The sequence below is a fragment of the Haemaphysalis longicornis genome, unplaced genomic scaffold (assembly GCF_048455015.1).
Source record: "Haemaphysalis longicornis isolate Haplotype H1 unplaced genomic scaffold, Haemaphysalis longicornis Haplotype H1 scaffold_12, whole genome shotgun sequence".
NCBI lineage: Eukaryota > Metazoa > Arthropoda > Arachnida > Ixodida > Ixodidae > Haemaphysalis > Haemaphysalis longicornis.
This window is the reverse complement of record NW_027526225.1, coordinates 108,553,278-108,565,627: the sequence shown is the minus strand read 5'-3', so window position 1 is coordinate 108,565,627 and position 12,350 is coordinate 108,553,278. Positions and strand designations below refer to the sequence as shown.

The 12,350-nt window shown below is 47.6% G+C and overlaps 1 protein-coding gene across 1 annotated transcript in view; it reads right to left on the bottom strand.

Moving 5' to 3' along the window:
- Nucleotides 1–12,350, bottom strand: part of Hil (peptidase hillarin) — a 118,621-nt gene that overhangs the window by 83,296 nt on the left and 22,975 nt on the right. The window lies entirely within an intron of this gene.

Here is a 12,350-nt window from a genome sequence, read left to right as displayed (position 1 = left end):
TTCCAGGAAGAAAACGCGCAGCGCCCGCGGCGGGCTCCGAGTCCACGGACGACCGCCACCCGATAAGACCAAAGCCCCGACACACGTATCCACGGCCCAGTTTGCTTCGCCACGTAATTATTTGAAAGTCCGGTCGTACTCAAGTGATCGTTCTTCCTCGTCGCACTTATTAAGAATGAAGAAGCTTGCAGCAGGCTGCGTACTGCTTCTACGCCGCGAGGCTTTCTCACCTACGAGGTGTTTGCCCGGGCTGGGACCACTTGCGACGGTTAAGGAATGCGGCATCGTTCCCTTCGCCGCACCCTGCCTGCTCCGCAAACACACGTACTCGTGGACTGCGTCCCGAACGATGGCCCCTGCCCGAGGCGTGGCGGTAGGTTGCGGGCGCACAGCCGGGTGGCGGTGCGTGGAAAAGCGCCTCCCCGGTGGCTCAACTGAGGTGCGTTCTGGGGTGCACACAGAATTTGTGAGCTCGCCTCTCCGCTCCTAGTACAGATATGTAGAAAGACGTGAACGTTGACTCACGGCGCACACCTACGTAACGTTAGAACGGTTAAAGGGGGGTGCATGAAGACAGAATACAAGTTTGATTCATTAAAAAAAATCCCGGGCCATCTCCACTAACGCGAAACCTGGGAGGGGCGAAGCATGCAGTGTGTAAGTATGCTTGGCGCCTTCGCGTTTTTGCCAACGGAGATGATCTCCTCTCTCTCTCATCTCTCTCTCTCTCTCCTCTCTCTCTCTCTCTCTCTCTCTCTCTCTCTCTCTCTCTCTCTCTCTCTCTCTCTCTCTCTCTCTCTCTCTCTCTCTCTCACGCCTAAAGCTGCTGCCTTTCCCGACCAACCGCATCAATATTAATAATACTAGTGTACCCATTCGTGCTCATAATTAAAGGACATAAGGTAACGACGTCCAGTTTCTCCTGAAAACTATAGGGTGTAAATACAATTCGATGCGACGGCTTGTATGGCGGCCTATTAATTTCTCGCCGACTAGCAAAATTGCCACTCGAGCACGCAGTCCGGAAACCCGCATCTCTTTCACAGTTTCGCCGCCTCTCCTTATCGAGGCGATTATTTGCGAACTCCTCTGGCCTTGGCGAAGCTGTAACCGATCGCGCAGTTACGATACGAAGAATCATGGCTGCGCAGCCACGATTCTAACAGGTTGAAGACGTCCCCAGGAAAGCGAAGCCAGCTGTGGGTTTCGAGAAGCGCTCTAAGTACCTTCGGTGTACACACGCTACGCCCACCTGAGATGGATCGTATGTCGTGTCTTGGCTTCCGCATCTGGCAAGCACAAGCGTCTTGGGGACGTTGCGAAGACGATGGCCGCCCTCTCATTCTGTGCCAAGAAAATGCGAACAGCTGCGCGTATAGTGGAGTAATAAAACGCGAGATAAGGAATGCTTTGCGATCCTAAATGCCACACGCCCTCATTACGAACGCTAAATATGCGTGACTGCTGCGGGGCAAAAGCGTGCCAACTATTCTAGAAGGAAGTTCTCGAAAAGGTTTGGATGTCGCGACGCGGGTGCGGTATGTTCTGCGCTCTCGAGCTGTGCGCCAGAGATGCTATTCCGACTTCGGGAACTTTCCGTGAATTTGTTGCCTTGCTTTGAAGCTTCTTGTGCGACTGGCAGTTACCTTTTTCGTCTGCGTCGCGCTGTTAAGTGGGACATTTGAGTACCCGAAGGTTGTGACAAAATTGAGAGCGACTGAAAAAAGAAAATTCACGCATGGCCACGAAGTGAATCATGACGTGTGGGCAAAGCACTGGGGATCGTTCTTACCGTAAATCACCCGTGAGAGTGCTTACTGCTGCTAAAACGACTTACAATCCAACGCTCTCTCTCCGGTGCTCTCTCTCTCTCTCTCTCTCTCTCTCTCTCTCTCTCTCTCTCTCTCTCTCTCTCTCTCTCTCTCTCTCTCTCTCTGACCTTTTGTGAACTTCTTATTTTGTTCTTGTTAACCTTTTGTGAACCGTTTGTTCACACATGTCTCGATTTACACGGTGCTGTGCCGTGAGCATGGACGGCGGACAAGCCTCGGCCTTAAGAAGCCTCGCCCCTAAAAGAAAAGCTTGCGTGGAAGATGGTGAATTAAAAAAAAAAAATTCTCAACTCGAGAACACCACCTCTAGTCAACGAAATGAGCAGGCTGAGGCGAAGATGTCGGAAATCAGATATGCCCCAAGCGAACCGTTGCGCTACCTTATGTATGTTTACCATAACTAATAAGTATTTTGGCGATACAATCAATACCTTCATTCCCCAGCGGCAGGTTCATTGCGTGAGTAGATTATCTACGTGAGATTAATACTTGTTTAGAGGTGAAAGCATCAAATGAAGCTGACACGAAGCAGCCGAGAGACTCAGATTGGTGGCGAAGCACAACACACGCGACCGACGACGTGGGTTGGACGACACCCACCATACACAGGGCAGTACGTGTCACACAAAAATAACCTATCACATTATCAGACCGACATCACGCTAACGTTTTTCATGCACTTTGCGAAAGGTGCTCAAATGTTGGGCACCTGTGGTAGGTAAAATTCGAAAAGAAAAACTTCGCAGCTGTGATTATCTGGTAGCCAATAACATGAACCCTGCCTTTCTTTCCGCAGAATCAACTCCCGCGGAGGATTGCACGCTCAACTCTATTCCAAGTTCGTCGTAGTCCCCTTTCGCAAATGAAGTGGAATAGATGAACGCAACTGAGAGCGGTGAACCAGGAGACCGCGTTTCTCTTCGTTCACATGTGAGAATTGCTCTGTGTCGCAGCGGGGCACCAAACCCCTTCGACTTCCCCCTTCCCCTCTTTCCCGCTGGCCACTGCCCGCACCACCTGGCCTTGGACAATGTTAATTAACCCCAGCAGGGAATAGCACCTGGCCTGTCTATCGGAAGGACGTCAGCCCGCGGCACAAAAGGCAGGGATCAACCACACCGCTAAAGCCCTCTATAATTATGGACGGCTTAGTAGGTCCAATCACCGATGAGCTTGGCCGTCCCCGGAGTCAATTAATCGGGCCTCTTCAGGAACTATGCTGACGCCACACGACGGAGAAGAGCTCAAAAAATGTTCGCTAAGGACGTCCTGAAATCACATCTGGAAGTGAAGTGGCTAATTGGGCAAGTTGGTACGGGTTCATGGTGTAGCACAGCGCAAAAGACTATATACAAAAGAAAGTGCTCGTCCTGCGTCCCTTTCTTTTGCATATTTTCTTTTTGCGCTGTGCTACACCATGAACACATCTGGAAGGATAGGTGATATTCGGCGCCTATAGCTTTCAACGAAAAAAATGTTTTCTGTGACGAAATGGTTGAAAACCTCCGAATTATTCGCAAAATCAGTATCTTTGTTTACTTGTGTATTTTGTTGCCGGCGTCTGGCCACGCCCAGCTGTCTTATCAAAGTTAGACAGCAACACGCGCTTCACTTCTTTCTTTTGGATGCCGCTCGGGCTATATAGGAAGAGTATCGCCTATCGTGCCTTGAATAGAATGTTCGTCTTTGATTGCCAATATACTCGATATGATTCCACGGTTCTCGAAGGATTAACGCCGAAAGATAAATGCTCGCAAGGTAAATGTCGCGGCATTTGATCCGCCGACACTCGCCTGCGCACGTCACTTTGTTGACTGCTCGTTCGTCGCTTGCGTAATCTTAGCGTTGTTAGCGGTGCACAAGTTCGCTCCGATAAACTCTGTTCATTGAAGACACCCGCGTTGTCCTTGGCTACGTGACAATAAGCTTGTTACAATTTTTTATCCCAAAACATGACATTTACAGTACAGCCCTTGGTCAGAGTTACGCTTAATGTATTTTTGTCCCTTAGTCACAACATAACACGAGCAAAATCTTTTCGTGGTATTTTCTATTCATAATACTTTGACGATAGGCCATAAATTTCATCAGAACGTGTGCGTACGCGTTGATATGAAATAGAAAAAATGGCGATTAAGGATAGGTGCTTATCATCGCAAATTTGGTTGCAGCTAGCGCATTGACAGCATTGTTTACAATGTTTTCTGACCGACAGTGTTTGCTGTTCTCGCTTTCTTATCGAAAACTGTGCAGTATTACATTCTGGCTATTTCGTGCATGTATTTGGATGAAAAAGTCAAAGTTCATTCCTGCACTTCATCCGAAAAGTGTCATGATAAAAAAAACTGACAATTGTAACGGCGCCGTCTGCGAAGCCGGTGATTCGCCAACATTGATGGGGGCCATTTTAAGATGTTTCAACTATTTCTTTGCTGTACAATCATGGACAAGTGAAATGGGAACACAAAAATTTAAACCATAACACGCACAATCAAATAATATGGATCGTGGAGATCGAATAACGGCCCGCTAGTGGTATCTTTGGAAAGACACATTTCCAAACTTTGTCACTGTAATAAATCCACGTGACAATTTGACTTGCATGAAATGCAATCGCGCTATTTGTGTGTTGTGGTTCGTATTTCCGTGTTCGCGTTCCATTTGTCCGTGATTGCATGTACATTCACATCTCCTATAGTTCTTGGACCAACATCGGGAGGGAAACCCACGAGAAGATATCACCAACTAAAGGATTCGACTATTCAATGGATCCAGTGGCGCGTCCACGCTGTACAGACGTCTCGCAAACATGCATGATATGCAAGTACGAAAGTGCAACTATAAATTACACTGCTTCCAGCAGTGTAATTTTGTTAAAATCGCGGTGATTTGTGTGTACACACTACAGTGGCGACCGTGAAAAACTTCCCCTAAGCGACAATTAGAATACGGCTAAACCTGCATATAACGAAGTCGACAATTTCGCAATTTTTCGTTACATGCAGGTTTTGAATTAAGGCACGCGGGAATGAAGCAGAAACAAAACCAAAATGCTACACATCAGTGACGGTGAACTCACCACTCCAGAATTTCTTTCAGAGTGAAAAACGGCGTGATTTGCACCTGCTGCGTTCTTAATATAGCTTATTCACAGCACGGCTCTCCAAAGAAACAATGTCGCTCGCCCACGTATTCACAAACGTAACTTAAGTATACACTTTCGCCTTCGGACACTTTTCGGTACCTTAATGCGTTTCAAGGACCAAATGCATGCTAAATGGGCACTTTTTCACGAACTTGATGCTTTTTTCCGCGCTCAAAATTCGTGAGAGGGTACTAGCTAATATACCGTACACCGGGCGGACGTTCTTCTTCGCCGGCGGAGCCGGCATTTAAAATCGCGAGCTTGTCTTGGAAACACCAAACTTTTCGCTTTCTGGCCACGGTTTCAGGCTTCACCACGTGCACCGACGAATCGACGCCGCAGATAGCAGTGAAGACGGGTGACTACACGCAGACAGGTAGGCCTAGCACTTAAACGACGCCGCACTCCACGTGAAAACGCACTGTAGTTTGCGGCGCGGACGAAATTCGCTAAATTAGTGCATTTCTCGAGCCGATTTTCTAGAAAAATTGCAAAAAACAATGGCTCATCAGCGTGGAGAATTCGTTGCATCAAGGTTTACCGTCGCAACGCCTTCGTTACATAAAGGTCTCAAACACATATGGGTCTTCACGGGGCTGGCAATGGGGAATTGATACGCTTCGCCAGATCCAGGAATCCGTTACATGGAGTTTCGTTACATGCAGATTTAACTGCAAAGTGATTTCGTTATAACAAGTGTTTACTGCACGGGTAACCGTTACTAAATCACTCCGCTTATAGAGGTGCAGAATCCACAGAGCAGAAACTGGTCGCCACACCACATCCGCGCGACGATGATACACACGTTACCATGCCGGCTGTCATCCGCGCTAACGAGCTCCGCGAAATGCGCACGCCTACTCGTCCGAGACGTCGCCAGTCATAGACCGGGGAGCTAATGCACGCGTGTCTCGTCTCGGTCTAGTGAAGGGGTCTCAACCTGCACGCTTCACGCCCCTGCAGTTCCCGCCCGAACATCTCTGCGCTCGTGTTCGGACCGCGGGTAACAAGCCGCATAACCCGCCGCGGTGGCTCGGTGGCTAAGGCGCTGCGCTGCTGAGCCCGAGGTGGCGGGTTTGATTCCCGGCCGCGGCGGCCGCTTTTCTGATGGAGGGGAAAAGCAAAAACGCCCGTGTGTACGAGATTTCGGCGCACGTTAAAGATCCCCAGGTGGTCAAAATTAATCCGTAGACCTCCACTACGGCGCGCCTCATCGCCCGCGCTGCGTCGGCGCGTTAAACCCTACAATGAATCAAACAAACAAACCGCAGGGCCGAATGCAACGGCTGGAGTGAACTTTATTCTTTCATTCATACCCAGTTTTCTCGCTCAAAATTCCGACCTCTCAGGAACCTCTCAGGAAAACCACTTCAGTAAAGTGATATTTGGAATAAAGCTAGAAGTCAAGATGAATTAAGATGAAAACTCTGAAAGAACTTTCCAGGATTCTGAATATTTTTTGTGTAATTCGCTGTGAAATCTTGCTCCCCATGCATTTGTATGGGATAGTTTCCACCGATCTGGAACTTAGTCGTGCAACGTGCAAGACTTGAAACTGTGCACAAGGCAAGTTTTCACCCCCAATATTAGCAGCGCGAAATAATATTTATTTATAATTTATTAATAATTACTAAATTAATTCAAAGAAACTGCAGCCTCTATGGCGCTATTGCATGAGTGGGGAGTAGACAAAATATGAGTTCAGGAACCGGTACACAGATATTCGTCCATGTCAAAAAAAGAAAACAGTTTGGCTCACCAGCAAGGTAGACGGTGCAGAATGAACAGATAAAAAAGAAAACATAACAAGACAACAAAAGAGCATACAAATGTTCGCATATTAAGATATGCGCGATTCTCCGTGTTCACGCGCATAAAATTCAAATACCGTGCGAATACATGCACAGGCACATCGAAAGCACGAAGGTGCGTCAGAAATACATATTCAGGGTTAATAAAGAAGGCACAGGTTAGTCCTTTTCAAGTGCTGCCAAAAATTCAGTTGATGCAAGAGAATGTTCTGCGGGGGCGAAAAAAAAAACTAAATTTAAACGGTTTGGTGCGTGGTATACGACGCCGGGAATGCAACGCCTCCTATACATGAAAAAGCGCCCGATCATTGGCTTCGGGATGTTTCACGCCTCATTTGATGACTGATTCATAACTGGCGCCGTTTAAAATGCGTCACTTCTTCGACGGACTTGAGACAAAGGAGTCAGCGGCAGACAGCGGGAGGTTCGTAAGTGTGTACGTCGTACTGTTCATGAATTATAAATGTGCTATGTGTCAGCATCGATTGTCGACCTGACGCTCCTGATTGCCGAGATCGTAGACGTCGCCCGTCGGATCGGACCAATGAAAAAGTTCGTAGAGTTTTGGCGGGCAACTGTCCTACCACGTGCTTTAGTGGTACGGTATTGTTTTATCACAAGAAACAGGAGGGGACGTAGGGCAACAACTACTGTATTTATTCGAATATAAGGCGAAGTTTTTTTCCAAAATCCGTAGCCTCAAAGTCATACCCCGCCTTATATTCGAAGCTCAGTGTGTGTGTGTGTCTGTATGTCTCTCTGTGTCTGTCTGAGAGAGAGAGAGAGAGAGAGAGAGAGAGAGAGAGAGAGAGAGAGAGAGAGAGAGAGAGAGAGAGAGAGAGAGAGAGAGAGAGAGAGAGAGAGAGAGAGAGAGAGAGAGAGAGAGAGAGAGTGTCTGTGCGTCTGTCTGTCTGTCTGTGTGTGCGTGCGTGCGTGCGTGCGTGCGTGTGGGGATTTTTTTTAGTCTCCAAACTGCACCCTGGCCTCATAATCATGACAGCATTATAATCGAATGCATGCGGTAGTTGGGGCCAGTTTAGCGCGGCGTGCAAGTAACAGAATGAAATTACCAAGTCGCCGAACACGGTAGTTTGCGTGTTTAGCGCTGAAGTGTTTATAACTGATTATTAAACTCGTCTACAGCGAAGCTGAAAGAGATTCACCTGGAAAGTCTATTCAAGGAGCAGCACTAAATTGACGTTTAATTTCAATGAACCATAGCTATCCGGGAATATGAAACTCGAATAGCAATTTATCGCAGAACGTTCTGAGGTGCGTTCCGTGAATGGACGCCACTTATACACTCCCACAAGCGGACGCTTGTTGGTACAACCGCTATCTGGGTCGCAGACAGCGCCCGGCTTCCCCAACAATCAACGAACGCGGCCGAGGGACTTAAAGGGCGCTTTCTGTGAACACGCGGCTCACAAAAGCGTAAGCACCTGCCGTCTAAACTCGTCGATCGGCCAGCTTCAAGGAGCGGCGTATACAATAGATCAATACCCACGACCATAAACTCACAGCCGCTTCCGCGCACATGTAATAACAGCCACTTGAAGGTGTACGGACGACCGGTGTACACAAGTGTTCCGCCGATAACAAAACCGCACTTTCACGTCGGCCCTTAAATCGCCCCGCCGACCAGCTTCCTGTTTTCGAGATCAAACACACCCCACGCCGTGGTTGGTCAGCCCACGCGCGGTTGGAACGAGTGGCGGATGGGTCGTCGGCGTCGTCGATTCAATGGAGCGGGAACGGGAGCGGGTGGACCCGCTTTCGTTCACCGCGGCGTGGGCGGCCACATTATCGCTATTACGCCCCGACTACCGGCGTTTGAGAGGCTGACCGACCGAGCGATTCGACGCGGTAAAAAGAATCGACGTTCGTTCGGCGGACGTAGGCCCTCACCATTGACGGAAACGGCAGCGCCCACAAGCGCGGCCTACCCGAATCGGTGTCCGCGATGCCGGAATTAGCGAGGTTGAACGGGCATTTATGAGAAGAATGAATGAATGAATGAATGAATGAATGAATGAATGACCTTTATTTGGAGAAAATACCTGATTTCCTGGTTTGGATGAGGTGGAAATGGTGATGAAAAGACGTAAAGACGTACAGTTGAACCTCGTTACAACGAACACTGATATAGCGAATTATTGGATATAGCGAACTAAATACAAATTTTGTTTCGCCATGCTTCATTTCAATGACAACAATCCTTTTTATCAAAAAACTAAAACCTCGAGAGCCTCGCGATAACGGCTATAACGAAGAAATATTTGGTTTCCGTGAGGCTCAAATCTCGACAGCTAGCATGTTAAAAGCAAAATTTAAAAAACAAGTGGGACAAAACAACCATTTCTTAGTAGCTTGACAAACTGCACAAGTAGAAAAGGCCCATCATTGCGTGGACACTGTGAAAAACTTCATTCCGCTCAGACTGTGAAAAGCCACCAGGCGAAGGCAACATCCTCCTTCAAGTAACTTAAGAACGCACGCCTGTTTTGCCGAACGAACTTTGTTCTGTTGGAATTTAACGATCTCACGTTCCGCGTTCCGGTCTGTTCAGTTTGAAATGCCACAAGGACACATATAAGGATTACCTCGTTTATAGTGGGTTCGAAGCCTAGAACAATGCGTTTTTTATCTAGGATTGTGGCGCCAGCCAGATTGCCGATTTATTAGAGCCGATTTTTACCTCTGCGGTTACAACGAGTATCGGATATAATGAACTAATTTACTGTCCCGATACTACTTCGCTATAACGAGGTTCGACTGCCCCGCAAATAATGGTTACAAGGCGTAGTCGAGCTTTGTTCGTGTTTGTTTCAAGCGCGGTTTGAGCGTTCACATAGGCATTGGTCGTTTTGTGGGATAGTTTCCGCAAGGTTCACACGGGTACTGTCACATGCATAAACACTTGAAGAGCTAGGAGTTGGCCGGCTACTTTACACGTTCGCACAGGCCGTTTTGAAGAGCGAAGTTGGTTAACCCTTCAAGGGTGCGTGTATCGCCTCTAATGTGCTGTGACAGCGCCGTTAGTTATTGCGGTGCTGCCTGACAAGGGAAATCAAATGAATATTGCGTTTTCACGTCTTGTGGATGCGCTGCCCGTATTTCACAGTACATTTGCGCGATCCGATGTCCTTAGTCCGTACTGGAAACCAGATCGAGGAAGTTGCACGTTTAAGGATAAAGAATGCGCCACTCGTGCCTTTTCAGGTCACACTGTGTGGGAGGAACGCTAGTTAACTGGAGTAAATGCGGTACGAGGGGAAAAACAAGTTCCCCGCACAATCCGAATGATAAAGTCGTAGCGCCAAAAGCGATTGTAAACCACTTAGCCTCGTAACTTTACCTTTTGTCGCCTCTCTGCTGCTCAGTTTCCTCATCGCAGCTGTATACTTTCGCTACATAAAAAGAGAACTGCGCTCTTCGACATGCAGGCCCAATAAAATAGAATACAAAAAATTAAAGCCGTTCCACTCAATGTGAAAGCTGTCGGACGTGCAGAGCAGTGATTCGCCATAATGGGCCGTAGCGTCGTTATCCGCTCACTGCTACCACCCAGTGCTATTCAAATTTCCCGCCTTCGCAGTGCTTGCGCGCCCCCTGCGTGAAACTGCGCCAGCGGGAGTTCTGTTCTTTTAGTGCTTGCTTTTCCTCCCGCACGTGTCGGCGTTGTACTGCCTCTTTTTTTCGCTTACAATCGTAAAAACCAACCCAACGAGCGTTACTAACTAAATGAACGCGGGAGCTGCATGCGGTTAATTACGTATATCTTGCCTCAAATGTACCAGCAGTTTTTTTTTTGCGCTAAACACCGGGGAGATGTATGACAGGCGCCAGCGGTTCACGAGTTTCCAACGCTTATGACTATATAAACCGCTTGGCTCTCGAAGCCTCTGGGTTACGCCGCGACGACGAAACACGTGAGGTATACTTGGGCTCAGCGAGCGAGCTACGACGACAAGGCGAGCCCCTAAAGTGCGCCGCACTTAAAAACCTTTTTTCTATAATGTGAGAGCGCGTGAGCATGACTTCTTGAGTTATGAAATCGTGGGCGGGTATGTTGACTTCGTTGCCAATGAGCATTGGTGAACCGACCGCGAGCTTCTGACGGCAGCTGTCGCTGTCACGGGCCAATCTACCTGAGTAGATGTCCTATAGATTCAGCCTATAGATTCAGCCTTAACGTTTGCGACCTTGGCGTAGAGCCTAACGAAGTGCCAATCAACGCAGACTCATTGTACATCAATCTGTGGACACGCGGTTGACGCCGTTAGACTTCTAAACGTAACGGTATAACTGGAGTCGGGCCTTAAAGGAGAAAATACAACTTCTCTCTCTCTCTCTCGCTCTCGTTTATTTTGAAATAACTAGGATTCAGCATCTCACTCAGCTCCATTACAGCCACAAAAAAAAAAGCAAGAAGTATTTAAAAACTGTCAAATTTTGCGCCACAGTGACGTGTTATGAGCAAGAATGACGTCATACGGGCCAACAACAAAACATAATTTTCAGTGCGTAAACTGCACGTTATCATTCAAGTGATGCGGTCAAATGGAACTAGAGGCCCCATTACAGACGTCCAGTCATGTGTCGTCGCGACAGGTCAGTTAGTCGGCCGCCAATCACACAAACAAGGCTCCATGACGTCATAGAAAAGTTGCGGGAAATTAGCTAGGGGGTCGCGACTGCTTCACACGTTTTCTTTAATATCTCCGTTATTTGTTCGAAGATTGCGATTATATTGGTATCATTGTTATCGGGACTAAGCAGTCTTTCTAATAAACCCAACTTGTATTTTGTCTTCATGGCTCCTTTAATAAGCAATAGGGGCGTCAGGCTGCCGCAGACTACCATTCAGAGCAAATGGGGGGATTTAAACGAGTGGTTTTCAGCTCCACGCAGACAATTAGAAACCTTGATGAGAGGTTCTGGCCTGGCTCGCCACTTTTTTTCTCATACTGTGCCGAGTAAAGCTCAAGTGATGCTCGCCTAGCAATAATGAGACCTTCACTTATGGCCGAGTGAGCTAGGTTTAGTGTCTTCAAAATACGTTTAACGAGATTGAAAACAACCCTGTAGGGGTTTACGCTACATGAATTAATGTGATATTTTTCCCGGGACACTTAAGTCATTCTCACGCGGCTTCTAAGTCGGGAAAGCATTAAGTAGAATAGAATGGCCTCCACTGTTAAAAAAATACCCATCAATTTACGGGACATGTTCATGCTAACCTTGTTGCCACAACATGTGCCGTACTACAAAATTATGGCACATGTTCTGTAGCATCAGGTGATGGGACGTGTTCCGTGGTTCTAGATTATGGAACAAATTCCATATTACCTGAATACAGGAAATGTTCCGTACAAATGGGAAGCAGTACAAGTCCCGTGTAGCTAGGCTACGGAACATCACCCATATTCATAGCGAACAGAGAATGTTCTATACAACATACCTACAGGAAATGTACCGTACAACATGTTTACAGAACATTTCCTATTCTTTCTAAATGCAGGAATTGTGTTGCAATGTCTTTTTATGGCACATGTGTGG